At 37.6% G+C, this 23,270-nt stretch overlaps 1 long non-coding RNA gene across 1 annotated transcript; it reads left to right on the top strand.

The window, feature by feature from the left end:
* The first annotated feature begins 17 nt into the window (after positions 1-17).
* Positions 18-22,451, top strand: LOC129783864 (uncharacterized). Its single transcript, XR_008745898.1, has 3 exons — positions 18-529; positions 11,389-11,503; positions 18,899-22,451. It is a non-coding gene; the product is annotated as an uncharacterized LOC129783864 (long non-coding RNA).
* Positions 22,452-23,270: the final 819 nt, after the last annotated feature.

Consider the following 23,270-nt stretch of genomic DNA (forward strand, 5'->3'; position numbering starts at 1 on the left):
ATGCAGACATACTAAACATCAGTCTGTGCTAGGAGATATTCTGCATGTTGTTAGAATGGGACAATACCAGAAACGACATAAACATTGATGGCAGAAATATGAAGCACTTAAGTTATTTACTCAGCCTGACATTTGTAATGAAATTTTTGTTTTCTGTCTGGGTTGTAAATGCAAAGCCAGACTTTTTCAGTACTTCAGCCAATGTTACAGGATCTTCCCTTACAGAGTTTGGGAGCCATTCTAGCCATAATTCTTTCCTAAACAGAAAAAAATTCACACTACAGTTGTCTCCAGATCTTTTGTAGCTCCAGTGACAACTGGTGAAGTCCAGAGGAGGTAACTATAAATGACATTCTGTGTGAGCTGCTCTGAGCAGCTGTTGGGTTCGGGGGGGGTTTCCACTCCTGAAGGAAGAAAGAATGGCTTATGGAGGGAGAAGGAAAGAGCACTGAGGTAACTGAAGGAGAAATGGACATGTCATTAATTAAAGTTGACACTACTCACTTTGGAAAAGTGTGATCTATAAAAGGTGAGTAGATTTGATACCGAGACTACGGCTAATTGGTGACTGCTCTTGGCAAGAATAGTGTCTGTGACAGTAGACACCTCTATTTAGGCACCCAGATCACTCCCATGGTATTTTAACCAATATTGTTTTAAAAGGATGTTTTTTTGGAAAACAGTCATTATCTTTTTAATATTCACGAAGAGACATCCATCAAATCACATCGTAGCTAATTAAAACTTCAGTTCCTGGGCTATAAGGAGCTAGCTAACGGCTTTGAATCTAATATCTAATAATTTGCTTGCTGGGTCCTCACATTCACTTATTAATTCACAATGCCTATCTTTAGACTTGATCTAAGATATTTGATTTCCAAACAAAACAGATATGAATCTGAATATTGTTATGTAAAGTTGTTCAGAAATACTTACACAGTTGTCCACTAATTTTGACGCAGGTATCTATCACTCAATGAAATCAGTAGATGCTGTATTTCACATAATTAGATGCATTAAGACAGATCATCAAAACTGTCTGAACGTGCAATCTCTTAAACTGACCTAGAAGTAGGATCCAGTCCTAAACCTGTACACCCCTTTCCTCGGAGCAAGCCAATACATTCCAGTTTTCCTTGTTTGTGTTTGTACAGGCAGAAGGCAAACCCAAAACAGAGGGAATACGCAGAAATTGTCTTGTATAAGAAATGGTCCTGAGACATAGCATCAAATCTGTATTTTACCTAAGTGAGACAGGAATTTCAGCTGAGGTCATTTATCTGACAGAAAGCGTCTTCGCTGTAAGACTTTCTAGGTGTTCTGGTTTTACAGTACGGCTAAAAGTAAATATAGTTGTCCAACACTTGGAGAAGAATAAAAATAAAAATCTGGTTCCGTATGTGTGGTCAGAACATGCCTACAAAATTGAGTCTACTGAGGGAGGTGTTCAGCTGGGAGTCACTCTTTGAGACTGAGCTTCGGCTAAGGAAACGGCAGGCTGGAATCAGAACTGATGCTGTGGACACAAAGTCACGGGCAGAAACTGAAATGCAGGGAGAACGTACCTGCCTTTGGAGAAGGGTGGCAGTTAGTGATATCAGTTTTGCCTAAATGGGTAGTTAAGTGCCTAAAGTGGTGTATATTATCACTAAAGTACTCTTGAGGATCCTGGCTGAGTGAATATCCAGCTATACATCTATCTCCAGGTATCTTCTAACTGAAACATGGCTTCGTGGCAGTTTTATTTTGGTCATATTTTGACTTTATCTGTTCTTTTCTCAGGCACAGTATTTGTTCTGGTAAACTCTGATAAAAAGAGGTCAGCTGCATTGTTTATGTAACTTCTATTTCTGTCTTATTCATGTTCCAACACTGCCATTACACTTTGCAATACTTGAGCACAGGATTAGGAATTCATGGTTTCTGGCATTTCTCTTAAGCTTTTTGACAGTAAGAAAAAATCAAGTAGAGAGCCTGGGGGGAGGTCAACAGTTTGCAACTTTGTAATTATTTTATCAATAATAGCACACCAGTTTTACTCAGATTAACATGTCACTAGCTCCATCAATCTAAAATGCAACCCCTTCTAGGTATTCCTCATCAAGTAATCAGAAAATACAAAAAAGATATATATTTATATGTACATATATGCATTTTGGCAACCTTTAGCAAAGTAACTGAAAGCCAATGGAAAGAACTTGTGTCTGCTCATTAGAGCTAACAAATTCTTTATGCTAAACTGTTCTTTGCATTAATTCATTTATAGAGTATATCTGGTGCCAATTTGACTATAGCAACTATTTTAAAACAACCTGTACACGTCAGGTTTATGTACGGATCCCATGATGGTAAATGTCTGGCCATTTCTTCATCTTTATTATAGTCACTCTTCCAATGTACCTTTGAAGTAAGTATCATTATTATTCCCCTTTTTACACAACACAGAATTTACAGATTACATACACAAAGACATTGGACTTCTGAGCTGTAGGCACTGTAACATATGGCTTTTAAAATCCCATGTAAACACTGCAGCCATTAATAAGGCAAGTCAAATGTATATCCTTAAATATAGCCTAGGAACAATTAGAATGGAATTTAGAACAGTTAGGGTGTTGAGCAGAGGTCATCCTAGCTATGGATAAGTAAGCCATACTCTTTGAACAGCCTCGATTCCACTAGAAGTTTTTTTTGTATCATCAGAAAAAAATCTACAGTTTCAGACCAGCCTCCTGGTGAATGCTTCAGTCACCGTATTTTCTGCTTCTGCTGTAGGACAAGACTCCTCTTATTCATTGTGGAAAAGGTTCTTTCTGTACATCTTACTTATCCTGGTCATAGGTAATTTAGTCTGCTTGTGTAATGAAATTCATAGGCACTTCAGCTGAATGATTCCAGAAAATTCAAAGCCACATATTTAAATAAGTAATTTATGCTGTGATCTGCTTTACTGTACCTTGCAAGTTATGGTGCCACCTGCATGTGAATTTTTCTGTATGAATGCTTTTCTGAATCTTTTAAATATTTTAAGTATTGATGATAAAGTAGTTTCTCATTTTCTGCAAAATGATGCATATTCTTTTTGTACAGTAAATAAACATTATGAAAGGTCCTGGTTACATTTGATGCTTTTTCTGAAAAAAATTTGCCTCACAACTCACTTGACTATCTTGCCTTAGCTATGGTAAATACCCAATTAATTAATTTCACTATTGTATTATGTTTCTCTGATTATCTAAACAGTATTTTCCACATTAGTTCCATACAAGCTGAGCTCTGAACAACTAGACCTTGTCTAGTTGGCTCTGAAATGAACTACAGAGCATAAAACCTGTATTTTCAAGGAAGGGACATGAATATTTGAGGGAAAAAACCCTTGAATTTGCAACTATACAGAAAAAGGTATAGATGATGCACTGAATAAAGAACTAATCTTATCAGCAAATTCTTTATACTAATTTTTTGTACAGCCTTATATTTGTTATTCCATTAACTGCATTGAAAAGAAGGTATTTCCTTAAAAAATAATGGAGACAACATAAATAAAAAAATAATTATGCACAATAAATTCTTCCAAAAGATTTAATTTGAAACTGAAAACATGTAATAATTAGTATTTCAAAAACATTGTATTCTCTGGACCAGACTAGAGATAATTTTTATAGGGAGTGGGTTGGGGATTCAAGATTTTGTGGAGTTTGCAGTATTCTCTTGTAGTGGGTTTGCATGGCAATGTTTTGGTAGCGGTGGTGGGGGTTGCAGAGGTGGCTTCTGTGAGGAGATACCAGAAAGTTCCTCTGTGTCCAGTGAAGCCAATTCCAGCTGGCTCCAAGATGGATCTGCTGACGGCCAAGGCTGAGCCCATCAGAACGGTGGTACTGCCTCGTGACAGCATATTAAGAAGGGAAAAAAAAATAAAAATCTGCAGCAGCAGGAGAGAGGAGTAATACTATGTGAGAGCAGCAGCCCTGCAGACCGCCAGGTCAGTGAGGAAGGAGGGGCAGGAGGTGTCCAGGCGCCGGAGCAGAGATTCCCCCGCAGCCTGTGGTGAAGCCCACGGTGAGGCAGGCTGTGCCCCTGCAGCCTGGGGAGGTTGATGGTGGAGCAGGTACCCGCCTGCGGCCCAGGGGGGTTAATGGTGGAGCAGGTACCGGCCTGCAGCCCGTGGGGGTTAATGCTGGAGCAGGTACCCGCCTGCAGCCCGGGGAGGACCCCACACCAGAGCAGGCAGATGCCCGAAGGAGGCTGTGACCCCCTGGGAAGCCCACAGCAGAGCAGGTTTGCTGGCAGGGCCTGTGACACCATGGGGGACCCACCCCAGAGCAGTCCGTTGCTGAAGGACCGCACCCTGTGGAAGGGACCCAGGCTGGAGCAGTGTGTGAGGAACTGCAGCTCATGAGAAGGACTGACAGTGGAGAAGTTCGTGGAGAACTGTCTCCCATGGGAGGGATCCCGTGCTGGAGCAGGCGAAGAGTTTGAGGAAGACAGAGCTGCAGAAAAATTGTGATGAAATGACTGTAACCCCTCTTCCCCATCCCCCTGCGCTGCTCAGAGGGAGGAGGTAGAGAACTGACAATTAAATTAAGCCTGGGAGGAAGGGAGGGGTGGGGGGAAGGTGGGTTTTTTCTGATTTGAATGGTAATAGATTAAACTAATTTCCCCAGGTCAAGTCTGTTTTGCCTGGGAAGGCAATTGCTGAAGCGATCTCTCCCTGCCCATATCTTGACCCACGAGCCTTTCTTTATATTTTCTTTCCCCTGTCCAGTTGAGGGCAGTGACAGAGTGGTTTTGGTGGGCACCTGGCATTCAGCCAGGCTCAAACCACCACATTTGTCAAAGCAGCACAGCACTGAAATACACCATGGAAAACAGACTGTGCCTTTTTTCACAGCTGTAAGTGGCACTGGTGTCACAATGAAGGACTGAAACTTCTTGAATGACTCCCCAAAACGTACTAACTAGGTCCACAGGTCTTCAGCTTCCATCTATATCTCAAGCCAGTGAATATCAGAGGTAGATACTGTGGGCAAATCCTATGCAACTCTATAGACTAAGGGAGGGGATCACCTTCAAAATCTGCAGAATGAAGATCCTTAAGAGGTCCCAGGTCTAGTTTTGGATATATTAAAGTTTCAGTGTCTACTGGATCTTCTGCGACATAAGGATATTTTACTTAATCATCCCCTCTACTTTCCTTATGTCCTTTTTTTTCTTCCCCACAATGACTGATGACAGTCCTTTTACACATCACTAATCAGAACTGCAATTTCCTGGGATAAAAACTTTAAATTGGAGTTTGTATAAGCACAGATACTGATTAATGCTACAAAAGCTGGCATTATACGCATCTGGGAAAATGTTCTGCAGACCTGGTCTTCAAAGCAGAAAGTGAGCAGAAATTAAAATAATGCTTTTTTTAAAAAAAACAGAAAATCTTCATTGATTATTAATAGAAATGTGTGTAAAAAGCCATTATTACATTATTAGTCTAGGTTCCTATTTCTTTGCTATACTATCTCAACACTTGTCAAAGATAAAGTTCTATAAAATGACAAGTAGCATCAAACAGGCCTGTAGTAATAGGACAAAGGGCAACTGCTTTAAACTGAAAGAAGGTAGATTTAGGACGCGTATTAGGAAGACGTTTTTTATGATGAGGGTGGTGAGGCACTGGCACAGGTTGCCCAGAGAAGCTGTGGGTGCCCCATCCCTGGAAATGTTGAAGGCCAGGCTGGATGGGGCTTTGAGCAACCTGGTCTGGTGGAAGGTGTCCCTGTGCCCATGGCAGGGGGCTGGATCTAGGTGATCTTTAAGGTCCCTCCAATGCAAACCATTCTATGATTCTATGATTCTGAGAGGATGAAAAGTGAGCAGTATTTACTTTCTATCCCAGCAGAATTCCGGTGCGTTAACTAAAAGCAATAAATAAAACAGAGACAACAAATCTGGTTATTTAACTATGAAACTCCTTGCTGCAGGAGGTTGTTGAAAATTCATGCAATTTCAGAAAGCAATCAGACTCACTGGACTATTATAACAGCTCTGCCTCATAAAATCTCTGAGATGCAGACTGTTGCAGGGCACAGAAATATTCCTTGAAGGCACCACTGTCCATCAGATTGTTCTTGGATTGGTTCCATGCCTGTATTACTAGCTATTGTCAGACACAGACAACTGAGCTAGGTGGAATTTGGTTTGGTCTGGTCTGGTATAGCCATATCAAAATACTGTTATTAATGAACTTGGGCTAGCAATAGCTCCCGTTGTAGGACAATATCATTGTCTTTTTTATAAACTGGGATCTGAAGTAAAAGTATGTGCAGCTTCCTCCAATAACAATGTAGATTAACAGAAGTAAACAAGTTACTTTTCATTGCAGGCTCTGTCGCTCGATCAAGGTCTCACAGCAAATCCATAGTAGCCTCAGTCTATACACTTAATCCCAGCCCAGTGCTTCAAAAATAGCTTTAACAACCTCATTGACTGCCTTTCTTGTATTGCAGATATTATGCAGATAGGTAGGGAATAAGGCCTTTTAAATGCATATAAAGCAAATTTTCTTCATTTCATTCCAAAAAAGCAAAGAATATTTAAATTCTCAGCTCCTCCAGTGGAAAAACATGTATTCTCATTTCAATGCAAATCTTTTTAATTTTGAACATGTTTTAAATGACCATCTATTTCCCCAGTTTACTAGTTATGTTTGTATCAAGTGTGAGAACGCATGGTCTTATTTACTAGCAAGTGCGCTGGAATGACATAATAGGTATTCAGCTTCTGAGGTTTATGTGAAACTTCATTGAAATGAAACTCAGTGAAACTGGAAGGGCGTAAATCCACAGATTTCAGTTTACTACATACAATACCATCAGAAATTCTAACAAGAAGTTGGAAGCATCTCTCAGTGTTAGAACTGTGCCTCACTTCTGCAACAGATGCTTGGTAACAGTATGACTCAGTATGAACAGAAAGAAAAAAACACAAACTGTGGCTTTTCTTTCCAGATAAGATGAAAGTCATACAGCAGGACTGAAGGGAAAAGGTTGGCGAGAAGGATATTGGCTGGAATTTCTAAAACAAAACCTTCCTTCATCTGCACTTCATGTCTAAAGCTTTGTGTTCACCCTTGGCTTTGTTTCTAGCTGGATGGGAAACAGTTTTACAAAGCTATTTTCTCTCAAAAACAAATGAGATTTCATTAAGGGACAAAGAGGGAAAGAAAGATTAATCTGGCAATTTGCCTGATTAGCTGTGTGGAATACACTGGTCATGTTATTCTTACATTTCTCTTGTGCCTACTTTAGGTTTTGTATCTTTTACCACATATGTTTGTCATCCTCATCTTTCCTCTCTGTCAATGGAAAAAGGTTGCCATGACAACAAATTTATTTTTTTTGTACTTATTTTATACGGAACTGTTCACATAGTTATACATTGCTTTTTCTACTTCCCATTGGAAACTATCAGCAATCCATTCTTTCACACTGCCAAGTGTTATCTATAATTATTTCTAAGTAATGATTTAGTAGTTGGAAGTAGAGATACTCCGAGGACAAAATTTGACAGAGACCTTGATAAGAATGCCAGTAGAAGCGACATTCACACGGAAAGGATTATTATTTATACTGATCATGTGCTTGGCACTGATCGACTTCACAGATTGAAAAAAGCTAACAAAATAAAGCCCAACTGCCTAGTCACTAAAAGGCCTATTTTGTCCCACTTTACACACACTGAAACTAATGGAGATTTTATAGTTTATTGCTGATCCTCTGTACTGCATTTATTTAGAGTCCACTTCACTGAAAAGTTTCCTAGCATAAGCAGCAAAGCTAAATAGAAACACAGAAATTAATATTCTGGCTGACAGAGAAGATCTGTCAAGTAGTAGCTTCCCAGTGAAATGAAAATAGTTTTCCTTGCCACAGCAGCTCTGTATTTCATTTTAACTGGCATAATTATTTTCAATATAAATGGTCATTTTATTTTTCATAGAAATATTCAAATTCAATTAAGAGAGCATTAAAGGCTGTATTAAAATTTCCCCATTATGATTTTTTTCATACTATGAGGATATTGGGCAAAATACAAGAATAATAAAGCAAGATCAAGGCCAAACTGAACATTTTTGTTTAGCATAGAAAGTTTGCAACAAGATAATTAAGCAAACTGAAAATTATGATAGAATATAGGTTCTCACACTGGGCTAAGTGATCATTAGGATACATTTTTAAAGATAATTGAAGGTTCACAGACAACAATTCACCAGGGAAATTACCAAAAAGATTGAAAAGTTACAGAAAAGTAGCTGCTACTCTATTGATATACCTTACAAAAAGGTCTAGGAGAAAAAAAATTTCTGTTCAACTACTTGGTTGAAATTCATTAACCTGTTGAATGTTGTGTTATGAAACACAATATTGGTTCAAGGGTCTTAGCTATTTTTCTTGTTTTGAAAATACACTTTTCAAAGACAAAGGATTGCAATAACTATTGGCAAAACTTTGCTTTCTTCTAGTATTAAACTTTAGTTTATTCTAGTATTTTTAAAAACAGGCTAAATTTAATATTTTTCTTAACATTGTTGTTTGATGGAAAACAGATTTTGACAATACCAAAATTATTTCCTAACATATCCTTTCTCCATGGAAACTTAGAGCTGTTGAAAAACAAAATCTTTATTTTGTTAAAAATAAATATATTCTGGCAAAATTTCAAAGTATTTTTGTGTATACACGCTATTGTACTGACCACTAAAAGATGTAGTTTGATTTCTTCATTTCCCATTCTCCTTTATCTACCAAGTACTGCTCTCAGACAATTAAATTACTTTACAAGAGAAAACCACAGTAAATCAAAAGACAGTCTTACTAGAGAGCCCAACGTTTAGAGAAAAAAGGACAAATACATTTTCTATCAAATACTAAACAGAAATTATATGAGAAACGTTTGATTTCTCTATTTCCTCCAGAAAGTTGAAATTTTGTTCTCATTAATGTAAATAACAGAGAAAGCCTCTTTTCCAAGAAGTTTTAGTTATTTCATAATTTTCTTATTCTGTTAATGAACAACAAAAAGTGATGGTTTTACGTTTATATACTGAAGACCATATATTACTTGCAGTGCTGTTAACATTTCTTTCTGGAGATCCACATGGTGGATCATACCTACTGATAATGCAGCTGATACTGGGACTTGGATCAGTGCTACCCAGAAAAGTTCTGACAGAAGAAAGACAACTTTTTTTCTGGCTGCGGAGTATTAACCTAGACACTGGAGTCCAAAATTCTCTGTTGATATTTAGCAGCTTTTCTGCTGCCTATATATTAACAATAGCCAAACATTTTTACTTGATCTATGCTCAGTTAAGAAAGTAGAGCTTTCTTTCTGGAAAAGGATGGAACATTCTGAATAATACAAACAACCTTCATTCATGTATTTATGAGTACAAGTTCAATCTGCAGGTATTTTGTTACATTCCTAAGTATGTGGACGGTTGAGCGAGGTGATTCTTACCCTCTCCTCTGCTCTCATGAGACCCCGCCTGGACTACTGCATTCAGCCCTGGGGCCCCCAACCTAAGAAGGACACGGACCTGCGGGAGCAAGCCCAGAGGAGGCCACAAAGATGAACAGCGGGCTGGAGCACCTCTCCTATGAAGACAGTCTGAGAGAGTTGGGGTTGTTCAGCCTGGAGAAGAGGAGACGCCAGGGACACCTTACAGCAGCCTTCCAGTACCTAAAGGAGGCCTACAAGAAAGCTGGAGAGGGACTTTTTACAAGGACATGTAGTGATAGAAGAAGGGGTAATGGCTTTAAGCTGAAAGAGGGTACATTTAGATTGGATGTTCAGAAGTAATTCTTTACTGTGAGGGTGGTAGGACACAGGAATGGATTGCCCAGAGAACTCCATGTGGGTGCCCCATCCCTGGAAGTGTTCCAGGCCAGGCTGGATGGGGCTTTGAGCAACCTGGTCTAGCGGAAGGTGTCCCTGCCCATGGCAGGGGGCTTGGAACTAGGTGATCTTTAAGGTCCCTTCCAAACTAAGCCATTCTATGATTATACACTTCTATGATTCAATATTATATTGAATATATTATTATATAAATATTATATAAAATATTATATTACTGATAAATATTTCCAATGTGCATGGCATGCTCGAATGTTCATGAAATGTAGAAAGAATGCACCATGACAGTTCAGTGGGAGGTACAGGTGCTATTTTTTCTGCTTAAAGACCTTCTGTCAGTAAGTCAGAAAGCAGAAAAAAACCACTTTGAGATTCAGGTATCAGTCACATTTACTAGGAAAAATTTATAGCAAGTAGCTGTATCTCAAATTTCATCCAGTTCCTAATTTGTTGTTAGTATAAATATTATGCTGTGTTCGCTAAGTGTTTGGAAATTTGCTGAACCATTTAAATAAATGAATAATATATTTAATTTTGTTTCTAAACATGTCTAAGAATTCTCCTCGGTGTATTCCAGAAACAAAATAATACAGAAAAATAGCATGAGAGGATATGAAACACAATTTCACATAAATTAGCTGACCCGTGAAGCCATTGCCTCAGATTACTGAACTACTTTGGGCCAATGACGAGTCAACACAGTGTGGCAAAGCAAAAGCAGAGAAGACCCTCCCCAATAGTGGCAAGCCCAGTGTTTGTGGCATTTGCTACAATGCAGGAACCCAGTGTTTTACCAGCATCACTGGAGTCTTATGGACAATTAGGAAGTGTAAGCTGTGTCTTTTTTTCCACAGATTTGGCTAGAAATTGTAGTCTGGATCTAAGAAACACTTTTCCAAAGAAAACGTTCTTCCAGAAAGGGTTTTTTTTTGCCAAAATAACATTTTCAGGGGAAAAATATGAACATGTTCCCAAACAGTTTTAGAGATGATTCATGGCGACAAGCTGCACTTATACTGCAAGACAAAGATGAGCCTCTTTAGTTAATTTGAATTGCTTAAGCAGCTGAAGTAGCAGACTGAAGGTTGAAGAGTTTTATTTCAGAAACGTTTAGAGACTGACATAATATTTCTTGCCATCATGATTCAGTTTTGAGTGACAGTCACTAATAAGACACAGGATTATCTTCCTTGTGGATTGTTCTACCATATACAGCCTGTGAGAGTGAACTGTTGGGAGTCTGACAAAGTATATAAAAATGAAAAAACCCAGGACCAGCCACGTAACTTCTTTAACAACTGAAAAGCGGTATGAGATAAAGAGTTGAAAAAAACCCTTTAACTTGGCCTCTTAACTTTGCCAAGAACTCATTAACTGGAATAAATTGCTCAGCAATCTTCTTCCTGAGTGAAATAAAACTTTTATAGTATTGCAACAATACGTATCTAATCTTAACTTAGCCGTTTCCTATTGTAGTTTTGTCTCGCCTTTACACCACAAAGTTCAAGCATCAGAGGTGTCAGAGAAGGATTTGACTTCCTCCTGTACAGAGTGGCCATTTTGATATGGTAGAGAAGAAAAAGGAAATAAGGTAAGTTTAATAAAGGACTACTGGTTGGTCTTTGGCACAGGGTCCAGGCAGACTCCATGACACCTCAGTTCTTGCCGTAGGTTAGTTAAACTTCTCCAGTAAAAGACCTCATCATAGAACTGGAACTGGGTCAAACCTAATATGTCAGATTTCCTAGTCAGTTAATAATATCCTTTTAGTAATGCATCTCTTTGCTTTTTGAAACCCCACAAACGTCTGTCATTTGAATTGACATGTGAAAATGTGCCTTGCTGCCTAATTTCATCAATATTCCTTGATCTTGTATTGGAATATATAGTGAATTATCTACCCTCCGCTTTTAACTTTTTATTTTGTTTTTGTGATTGCTGCTGGGCTCTAACCTGATGTTTCCATACAATTCCCTCTCATAGCTTCAAGTTTTTTTTCCTGACAGTGGCTATCAATATTTTTTTAATGCATACTGATTTACATTTAACTATATTGAATTTCATCTGCCTTTTTACTTCTCTTCATAATTTCAAAGCTTAGCAAAATTCTTTGCACTATACCTATCTTTTTGTTTCCCTTTTATTTCAGCAAATTGATTTACTTAAAACAGCAAAATTTGCTTACTTGTTACTTTCTATTCCATATACATTTTAAGTACATTGTCCCCAGAAGTTGATGTCTGTGGAATCATAAACCCTCGAGTTTTGATGTCTTTTTCTTTCTTTTTTTTTTTTTTTTTTTGAATTTCCTTCATGTACTCAACTTCTAAAATGCTGTTCTGTCCAAAATGTTCAGTTTCCTTTTCTCTCATTCTCTGTTTGATCTTCAAAACTGGATCAGTTCTACATAACTGGTTCATACTTGAGCTTGACTTCACTACGTGCTTTCAGCTGATCTTGTCTTCACATTCTCTAGCTTCTAGGTCCTTATCTCATGGCCTTTTTTCCTACACCTCTGTAAATATATCCTTGCAGTGATCTACCTGCTGCCACCTGAGCGCTCTTGCATCCTTTCCTTCCCTACCTCCTTTTCTTTTGCTGTACCACTTTTCTCCCTCTTCCACTCCGTCACTATGTATTAGTTATACCAGTTCAATTAATCCTATAATGCTTTTTTTTAAAAATCAATACCTAGCAGTAGAAACTGAACAGAAACAGGATACTCTGTGTAAGAGGGCAACTTGAAAGATATTACCAACATCAGTGAAAACAATGTAGCACTTGATGAAAAGCCATGTTGCTTAATAATGTGATGGGCCAGGGGAAAGGAGTAAAATCGTACCAACATGATAACTAAACTGTGTTAGGGAATGGGAAGGTTAATGAAAAAATTTGGCCTGGGAACTGATATTTCAGGGCTACTGAACAATGTTCAAATACATGCCAATGACCCTCAAATCCCTTTACACTCTGTGTATAATTTCTTTATGTATTCTTAACTTGGCTTTCATGAACCTGAGGGTATGAACAAGATTACCAAGCCATACATAAATAAACAGCACTTATTTAGCATAGTCACTTAATCATTGTTGAACAAACTCCACAAATCTTTTAAACATATGAAATCCTCCAAGGCATTTTATTCTGGCACAGAGATATATTGTCAGGCTTTCTGATAAGTCTTTGACAGTGGGGTGGAATTTTGGCATCGCTCAAGGTAATGGCAGACTTCCCACTGGTTTCTAAAAATCCAATTCATAATGTATATTGTAAATATAAATACATACATATATACACACACAGAGTTCAGAAACTGATTTTTGTTTTATATAATTTTGAGTAAAAATAATAATTTCTGTTGGGTGATATTGTAACTGATTTCTTATTTCATCTAGCTACTGGGACATAACAGAATGGCATGTATGCATTCTAAATACTAAAAATTGTGACCTCTAATGAGATTGCCCATATAATTTTTTTTGGAACATTGTTCTTGAAGCAATACATAAGTTTTAGATGAACACTTTTGACATACTGTAAATTCCGCGATGATGAACCAACTTTATAGTATTTATTATTAGGGTTTCCTTTGCCGTGATGGATTTTATATGTATTTGGTGTGAAATCTAAATTGAAAACTGAAATTTGAAAACACTCCACTGAATTTCAGAATATTATAAACACATTAGAGCTAATATTGGGTGAATGAGGAGAAATAAATAGTCTGAACTCACCAGCTGTGATTTTGATAACTCAGTGAGCAGGCCAGCAATTCAGCTGGTATAAATCAGCAAAACCCCATGGTAATCTAGGCTGCTAATCTCTGTTAAAGATTTGATCTCCATTTTCTTCTTCTTCCTCCATCTCATACAGAATGAATTTCAAAGCACACGATTAAACATGATTTCTTGTATATTTTATTTTAATTACACTTGAATAATTTACTGGATGAATTAGCTATGTCATAAAGACTTTTAATGATCAGAAAAGTGTGTATGATTTAGTAGCGTAAGTTGGGATATGGAAATTCTTCCATGTGCAGTCAGGTTATCTTTCCAAGATAGAAACATCTAAATTTAGCTTACAGTATAATTATTTTTATAAAATTTTAGAATAGATTTCCTATTTCTCCAATATAGCCTGAAGCGGAACGTGAGAAAAGCAATACCAGCTAATAAGCTATTTCCAAGCACAAATAGATGTATCTCTAGATTATACAACCTCTTCCAGACCAACATCAAACCCACTATAAAACACCCAGACATATCCAGTATGAGTAGCTCAAAGATCATTCACATTTAGAAAAATGTTGGCCCATATTTTTAATAGAGTATGACAATTAAAGCACATTTTTCCCAATGTTAATCTGTTTTTAATGTAACATTCACAAAAGGTCCATTTTACTTTCCTCTGATCTTACTCATAGAAACATTATTAACAATCTTGCTTTACCCATTTTAACTGTTATTCTAGAGAAACTGTTTGTGATCAGGAATTATGTACAACAAATAAAATGCTATATAAATAATAAAAATTAGATCATACAATGTATAAATGACAGGAATGTTTATGAAGCCTACATATTTTAGAGTTGCAATATAAAATCTCAGTGGTCACAAAGCCACTTTAAAGATTTTCATAAAATCTGGATCCATCAAACTATTCTTAGGGTGAAGCACATTAATATAATTTTTTCCATGCAATTTTCCCTACTGTAGCAGCATGTTACATGAGTACATGACACACATGGTCAGGATGACAATTGCTTACACACACTGCACTCAAGTTTTCCTGTGTTAAGAAATTAATTTCTGAAAATGGGAAGTAGATGTATTCTAATGAGAAGCACCTCAGAAATACAAAATTAAAAGTTCTACTTATATTGCTCTCAGCTACTGCAATTTATTTCAAAGCATCTGTCATGATTTAAACTCCAGTTGAATCTAACTTTTGTAAAACCCAAGGACAAAAAAAAGCTAAGCTTATTATTGCTGTCACTAAAATACATGGGAACATTTCCTATTCAGTTTTAGTGGGTAAATCATTAATTAAATGTATTTACTGAGATATGTATCCAGCTTTATATTACAATGATAAGATAAAAAGCAAGATTCACTCAAAAGCTTTAGGATTGCAAATTATTAAATTATTTTGAGTGTCTAAAAACATAGAGTCGGTGTTGCAAATGCTGAAGGTTAAGGAGCCAGGAACGTACTGGAGGTATTTGGACAATGCCCTTAATACAATGTTTTAACTTTCAGTCAGCCCTGAATTGGTCAGGCAGTTGGACTACATGATCACTGTTGGTCCCTTCCAACAGAAATACTCTGTTCTGTTCTGTTCCGTTGTGTTCCGTTCCATTCCATTTCATTAAAGAACGCCAAGAGAACTGTGTGTCTCATGAAGCAGTAATGATCACATTACAGAGGAACAAATCCCTTTTTGTTTTAGACATTGTTCCCCTAAAATGCAACATCGTCTGAAAAGCTGCAAGTACTGGTTGGTAATGGTTGCAGTCTGCCACTTGAAGGCAACAAAGGCAGAGTTTGGAGGTCAAAGAGGTAGACGAAGTACAAAACATGGCAATTTACTATGACAAGCAGTTGTCAGCCATGTTTTGTATTTTTTTCCATGTCAAATGACACTATAGTTCTCTCAGTAAGAAAAAAAATGTTACAACTCAAGCCAGCAGACCTCAAATCGCAGTGGTCCACTTACACATCTACTTAAGGAACCACTGTCCTACACTGCCTATTTAAGCCAATAAAAAGGTTGCCAAGAGATTGAGAGTTCCTAATGAGACCCGAACTCCCTAAAAGATCAGATAAATAGGGCTTATCATTTATAGATAACAAGTTCAAACATAGTATTACTCTTGATTACTACAGCATGTTCAATATTAAAACACGGAACTAAGAAGAGTAGGTAAAAGTCAGTGTTGATTTTACACCACAATGTAAGGATAGCGCTAGTTTCATTAGGAGGTTTAGGAAGTCTTTTTTTGTAATACCAGTTCAGGACACCTTTTTTCCCCATTAATTACAATAGCTAACTCCCATTTGAACTGGTAAAAAAAATAAAGCGCAATTTGAGAATGTTTTTTTAATTAAGATCTTGAAGCTTTACAGTTAAAAGCATTAGTTTTTTTTACTTTTAGTTAATTTTCTTGATTCTTTATCAAGTTTATAATAATACGTCTGAAGAGGATTTTGGCAATTTATATGAAAAACATTATAGTGGCAGGAAAATTTTTATTTGTGACTCCATGAATTTAAATTTTTTAAAAAATAAATTTGAGTATTATAAAACTGAATCCTAGCTCATTTTCCATGCTTTTCATTTTTATAGATTTGTATCAAGCTACCTCAGTAGCTTCTTTTTGAGAATATTTAGAATATTAATACTTATTGAAAGGGAGAAACCACTAACAAATGTCAAACAGATATTGGATAAATGTTACACTGAAATTAAACATGGTTTTTGTTATTGGCTATCTTTCTTTGTTTCACTTTGTCATTTGTTTGTTCTGTGTTTGTCATTACATTTGATTTTTACACCAACATACAGGGCAGAAATTTCCCGATTTTTGCTTTGTAAAGCTATCAAAGTCCATAATGATACCATAGAACTATCTACATTACATTACTGCTCTTATGAAATCGTGTTGTGCTCTTCCAGAATGAAAAGGAGGGTTGCAAACTGCTTACACTGGAGTATGAATCGCTTACCTTCAGTTATAGAGTGTGCATGGAAGTTACAAGAAATAAAATTTTAATTTCTTTATCCTATTTATTATGACAAGATGTAACTTTATGCACAATAGCTTAATATTGTAATACTTCACAAAACTAGGTAGATTTATGACCATGGTCCAGGTGGCCCTTATATTCAAACACACAAATTTTATCAGCGGAATTCTTAAAATTACTAACATGGTTAAAGTTTATCACAGCACAAATACTTTGCTAGGTCAGTGCTTACATGATGCTTGTGTTGTGAACCACTCCTTTGTCTCACACAGAGATCCTAAATCGCCTAATCTAGAAGTACAGCTTCACTTCAGCAAATGATAAATAAGATATATAACCTGGCCACTGTAGGAAATTAATTTCATTCACTGTGTCTGGTGAGAGGTTACAATGTAGGGTGGCTATAAAGAAAATAGATATATCTGGTTTTGACAAGTAAAATAGAATGGCCAAAGAAGAAAATAACACAGCTTGTGCCAATAAGTAAAGTAAATACAGTGCTGCTTCAGATAACTCACAATGCTAATTTAAAATCATTATGATTTTTCTAGCTGCCCAGAAACTATCATGCTATATTAGATTTATAATCTCTATATAAATATAAGAAGATTTATCATAGACACAGCCTTAAATCTCAGTATTTTCATAAATATTTCAAATTCTCCAGAGAAAATAAACAGGCTATGAATTATCCTTCTAAAGGTTGACAAGATTTCGAAGAAAAGAAAATGTTAATTAGTAAATAATAAAGTTCTTTTGACAATCTAGCCTACTGATAAAACAAAAGTTTTATAGTTTACATCACTTTTAAGATACAGTTAAAAGATTTATGACTGCAGCTGATTTCCAGGAGAAGCCACTCTTTCACCAGAAATGTAGCATTTATTGTTTCATAGTAAATTTCTATAAACCCAAAATAATTCTGCTTTTCAAACAATCTAAGGTTTGATGTTAATAAGATTTCTGTATCTTAAACCATCAAAACACGTAAATTATAATATAAATAAAGAAATATACATGTATAAAGCTTTTCATGTATCTTTCCTACATTGATTCTCATTGGCTTTACCAGCATCTATTGCATATAAATCATATAGCTTTTTCCACTACATATCTGTTTTGGTGAGAGGGCTCCTTATTTTTAATTAATTCAGTTGCTTTTCTTAGAATGAGTCCTGTATCAGGAATGGATAATTCTCACTGCTACTGGAGTTAAAAAAGCATAGCTGTGATTTTTTTAAACCAAAAGGTGTATATCATATTCATCATAATTCTATTTTGTGCTTGTTTGTCTATGCCCTTTACATTCACACCGGGTTCTATTCACACCTGTCCTGTTTTCCACATATGTACATTAGTCTCAAAAACTAAAGATGGGAGAAAGTTATTGATTTATTAGTTCTAAATAAGCAGAACTGCAAAGTGACTGAGCTACCAATCAAAATGTTACTACTTAAAATTAGCTCTATTTCAGTATAATATTAGTTATTACATAATGCTTCCTTCTGACTTACATATTCATATGCAACTGGATAATTCTCCTAGCATATCATAGACTTAGATATGCATTTATGTTAATATCTCAAATTAGATAGACTATGTGCAGCCAGAAAAAAAAGTTCCCATGTACAGAAATTGCAAAATTTGTACAAATCTACATGAAGATCAGTTTTTTCTTCGGATGTCTTATTTCTTTGAAAGTTATGAATTATTTTTCCCTTTTAACTTAGCTAAACTCTTTAATACTTTCTGAATCTGCCTCAAAATGTCACTTATAAAATATTTTATATGATATTTTGTAGGACAGAATATGTAGTGACAATTATCTGTATTTGGAAGGTTCACATTATTGTTGTAATATTTTTGCAGCATACTATGACTGGAACAAAATCCAGGAGAATTATGGAATAAAATTTTCTTCCAGTGTTATGTCTCTTTGTTCCTGGCTGCTGCTAAAACTCTGTTTCTGTTTCTGCAATCTGAATTTGTAGCAAGAATTTCATCTGAAGTGACCTTTGGCAGGCTTCCTCTAGCACTGAACCATATGCATATGGGTCATCCTGCATTGGAGGAAGCAATTTCCTATAGGAAAGTTGTAAACTTGGGATATTGTCTTCCAGAAATATGTGAAAATATATATTTTTTTGTTTGTATTTGGCTTTCTGTCATTCCCATGAGCTTGTCCAATACTGCACTGTATTTTAGAAATTCTGATACAAATTCTTTCCGTTCCACAGGAAGCCATAGCTTTCCACTTCATCCAGCTGTTGCTTCATTTGATCACACCTTATACAGAGAATGTTACTGGGCTCTCATTTTCCAACACAGAAGAAAACTTCTCGTTGTTTTATTAAACTCACAAATTTGAGAACTTTTTTATAAATTCATAGGAGAACTGTGGAACAAGATGTGACTACTTTAGTAGTAATATACGTCTAAATTTGGAAGGTTATTTGTGAAGAGACAAAGTAATGAGGAAAGTTTTCCAGTTCATGAAAGGCACTCAGCAGGAAACACAGTGCTGGGAATATGCAGTGTTTTCACTATATGAAACTAAAGGAATCTGAAACACTGGGACTTTTTTCCTCAAAATCAGTGGATACCGAATTGTTTCTGATAAAACATTGCTTATGTTAGGAGTTTCCTAGCAGATGTTTTTCAGATTTCCTACACCTTGCTTATTTGTGCCTCTGTATCTTGCATCTGTATCCCTGGCTTCAAGATATCAGCAGTTCGCACTGTATATTTAGAATAGCCACAGAAACAATTTTCATGGCATCAGTGACGTCAAGGCTTCCTCAAATTGCAGCTCATCAGCAAATCTGGATGGAAATTTTCTAAGGAAACACAGTTTGAGTGGAAAATTCCAGTTCATCACACCTCAATATGGTTTCTAAAAATTAACAAGATTCAATGAACCACAGACAGCTCACCTTCCAGTTTACTGGAAATGCTATATATCCCGGTTGGTGACTCACAGAATCACAGAATGGTTGACATTGGAAAGGACCTCTGGAGGTCACTTGGTCCAAACCTCCTGCTCAAGCAGGGCTACCTACAGCTGGTTCCCAGGACAATGTCCAGATGGCTTCTGAATATCTCCAAGGAAGAAGACTCCACAACCTCTCTGGGAAACCTGTGCCAGTGCTGTCACCCTCACAGTAAAAACTGTTCTCTGATATGCAGACAAAATCTGCTGTGTTCCAGTTTGTGCTTTTCATCTCCTGCCCTGTCACTGGGAGCCACTGCGAACAGACTGGCTCCATCTACTTTACACCCTCCCTTCATTTATATACTTTGAGGTGATCCCCCTGAGCATTCTCTTCTCCAGGATGAACAGTCCCGGCTCTCTCAGCCTTTCCTCACAGAAGAGATGCCCTTATCTTAGCGCCATTTCAATGGACTCTCTCCAGTATGTCTGTCCTGGTTTCAGCTGGGACAGAGTTAATTTTTTTTCTTAGTAGCTTGTACAGTGCTGTGCTTTGGACTTAGTTTGAGAATAATGTTGATAACGCACTGATGTTTTAGTCATTGCTAGTAGTGCATACTATAAATTAAGAACTTTTCAGTTTCCCATGTTCTGCCAGTGAGCAGGTGCACAAGAAGCTGGGAGGGAGCACAGCTGGGACAGAGCTGAACTAGTCAAAGGGACATTCTATACTATAGATCATCATTCTGAGTAAGAATATGTAAGAACTTACACAACAAACCAAAAAAAAAAAAAGAAAGTTTATGAGCTTTGGAACAAGGGGCAGGAAACTCACGAGGACTATAAGGATGTCCTGAGGTTGTGCAGGGAGAAAATTAGAAGGGTCAAAGCCTAACCAGAAGTTAATCAATAAAAAATGTTTCTACAAATACTTTAGCAACAAAAGGAGAGCTAAGAAGAATCTCTTAGCTTTTATTGGATGCTGGAGAAAACAGTGACAAAGGGTGAGGAAAAGGCTGAGGTACTTAATTCCTTCACCTCGGTCTTTAATAGTGAAAGCAGTTGTTCTCTGGGTACTCAGCCCCCTGAGCTGGAAGGCAGGAACGAGGAGCAGAATGAATCCCCCATAATCCAAGGGGAAATGGTCAGCAACCTGTCACACCACTTAGATACGCAAGTCTATGGGACTGAACGGGATCCACCTGAGGGTAATGAGGAAGCTGGCAGGAGTGCTCAGCGAGCCCCTTCCATCGTTTATCAGCAGCCCTGGCTAACCGGGGAGGTACCAGCTGACTGGAGGCTAGCAAGTGAGATGCCCATCTACAAGAAGGGCAGGAAGGAGGATCCAGAAAACTACATGCCTGTCAGACTGACCTCACTGCTGGGGAGAAACTGGCTGCTCATGGCTTGAATGGGTGTACACTTTGCTGGGTAAAGAAACTGGCTGGCTGGCCAAGCCAAAGGCATGGTACTAAATGGAGTTAAATCCAGTTGGCAGCTGGTCACAAGTGGCATTCCCCATGGCTCAGTATTGGGGCTGGTTTTGTTTAACATCTGTGTCAGTGGTCTGGAGGAGAGGATTGAGTGCACCTTCAGTAAGTTTGCAGATGACACCAAGCTGGGGGGCAGTGTTGGTCTGATAGAGGGTAGGAGTGATCTGCAGAGGGATTTGGACAGGCTGGATTGATGGGCTGAGGTCAGTTGTATGAGGTTCAACAAGGCTCAGTGCTGGGTCCTGCAACAGTACCATGCAATGCTACAGGCTTGGGGAAGAGTGGCTGGAAAGCTGCCTGGTGGAAAACGATGCAGGGGTCTTGGTTGACAGCCTGCTGAATATGAGGCAGCAGTGTGCCCAGGTGGCCGAGAAGGCCAGCAGCGTCCTGGCTTGTATCCTCTAGTGTGGCCAGCAGGACAAGGGAAGTGATTGTCCCTGCTGCAGCTGCACCTTGAATACTGTGTTAAGTTTTGGGCCTCTCACTACAAGAAATACATTGAGGTGCTGGGGCACACTGAAAGAAGAGCAATGCAGGTGGAGAACAAGTCTTACGAGGAATGGCTGAGGGAACTGGAGTTGTTTAGTCTGGAGAAAAGGAGGCTCAGGGGAGACTATCACTCTCTACAATTACCTGAAAGGAGGTTGTAGCGAGGTGGGTGTTGGTCTCTTTTCCCTAATAACAAGTGATAGGATGAGAGGAAATGGCCTCAAGTTGTGCCAAGGGATGTTTAGACTGGATATTAGGAGAAACATCTTCCCCTAAAGGGTTGTATGGCATTGGAACAGGCTGCCCAGGGAAGTGGTTGAGTCACCATTCCTGGAGGTATTTAAAAGATTTGTAATGTGGTATTTAAGGACATGATTTACTGGTGGACTTGGCAGTGTTAAGTTTATGGTGGGACTCAATGATCTCAAAGGTCTTTTCCAACGTAATGATTGTATGATTCTTTCACTTAAAACTTATAAGAATTTATACAATAAAAAATATAACAAAACGTCATTGTTGAACCATGAAGTTAGAACAAGAGAAACCATGTATTCATTATTTGAATTTCTAATATTAAGACATTATTTTAAAAGAATTATTTCCTGAGGAATAGTCCTTTAATGGTTTATAACTAACGTTTTTTAAATAAAACTACTGAAAATGGATTATATACTTTTGGACATGAGATACAGTTTTAAACATAGCAGACCCAAATCATCTGTCCAACAACACAGAAACAAGAATTCTGACTTCTGGTACTTGAGAAATTACAGAGGGTATAATAAAACTAAGAGATGAAAGCTTGAACTGGTTTCATAGCAACTCCAGTAGGTAAGTTTACAATTTCTTTTTAGTACTGTGTTAGACTGAAAAGTCTTAAAGATAGACAATCTGTTCAGAGTTCTGCAAGAATCAGATGCTTGAACAACAAAGTGTGAATGTTTTCAGAAAAATGATACTGAACTAGATCTAGTCGCTCTGAGCAGACAAGTAGTATTTATGTTGGGAGGAAATCCAGCAGAAAAAATTAAAGTCAGCATGAAAAAGAATTCTTGAGCTACTAGGGAAAAGAGATGGGAGTGGGGGGGGGTGGGGGGGTGGGTGAGGGTGGGTGTGAGTGTGTGTGTCTACGTGTCTTCACCATCTCTGGCCCCCCTGGGTCTCATTACCTAAATTCATCACAGGAATTTTAAGCACATTGCTGTGGAGTAACCCATTGCACAACGTTTATATTCCACCAGAAGTTGAATAGAAGGATGACAGATCTATTTTGCATTCTGTTAAAACTCTGAAAATGGAAACTTAACTGAATTTGCTTTTGTTGTATGATTACAGCAGGTATTTTACTGCTGCAGTGATGCAAACCAACTCATTTCAGAGTCTGCTTGCATAGCTGACTTCTATGTGAGATACCTGTGCTATCTCTCAGCTGATTAGCTGGAGCGCAAGTAGCAGCGTAGCTGTTGCAGCTCAGCATGCAGATGTGCCTGAGCCAGCTTACTTTTGACCCTGTTTTGAGGCCTGTGTGGGATTCAGACTATCACATATTGCCTAAATCATCCTGACATTGGTGGAAACAGAAGAAAAACTAGCAAGGATCTACTGGGAGCCTAAAGTTTATTTTGAAAAGCAGTGTAGGTCATGGTTGTTGGTGCCAGGCCAGCTCTATTGTACTTCGTGCCAGTGCCAATGATTCAT

This window comes from Falco peregrinus, chromosome 2 (genome assembly GCF_023634155.1).
Source record: "Falco peregrinus isolate bFalPer1 chromosome 2, bFalPer1.pri, whole genome shotgun sequence".
Taxonomy (NCBI): Eukaryota; Metazoa; Chordata; class Aves; order Falconiformes; family Falconidae; genus Falco; species Falco peregrinus.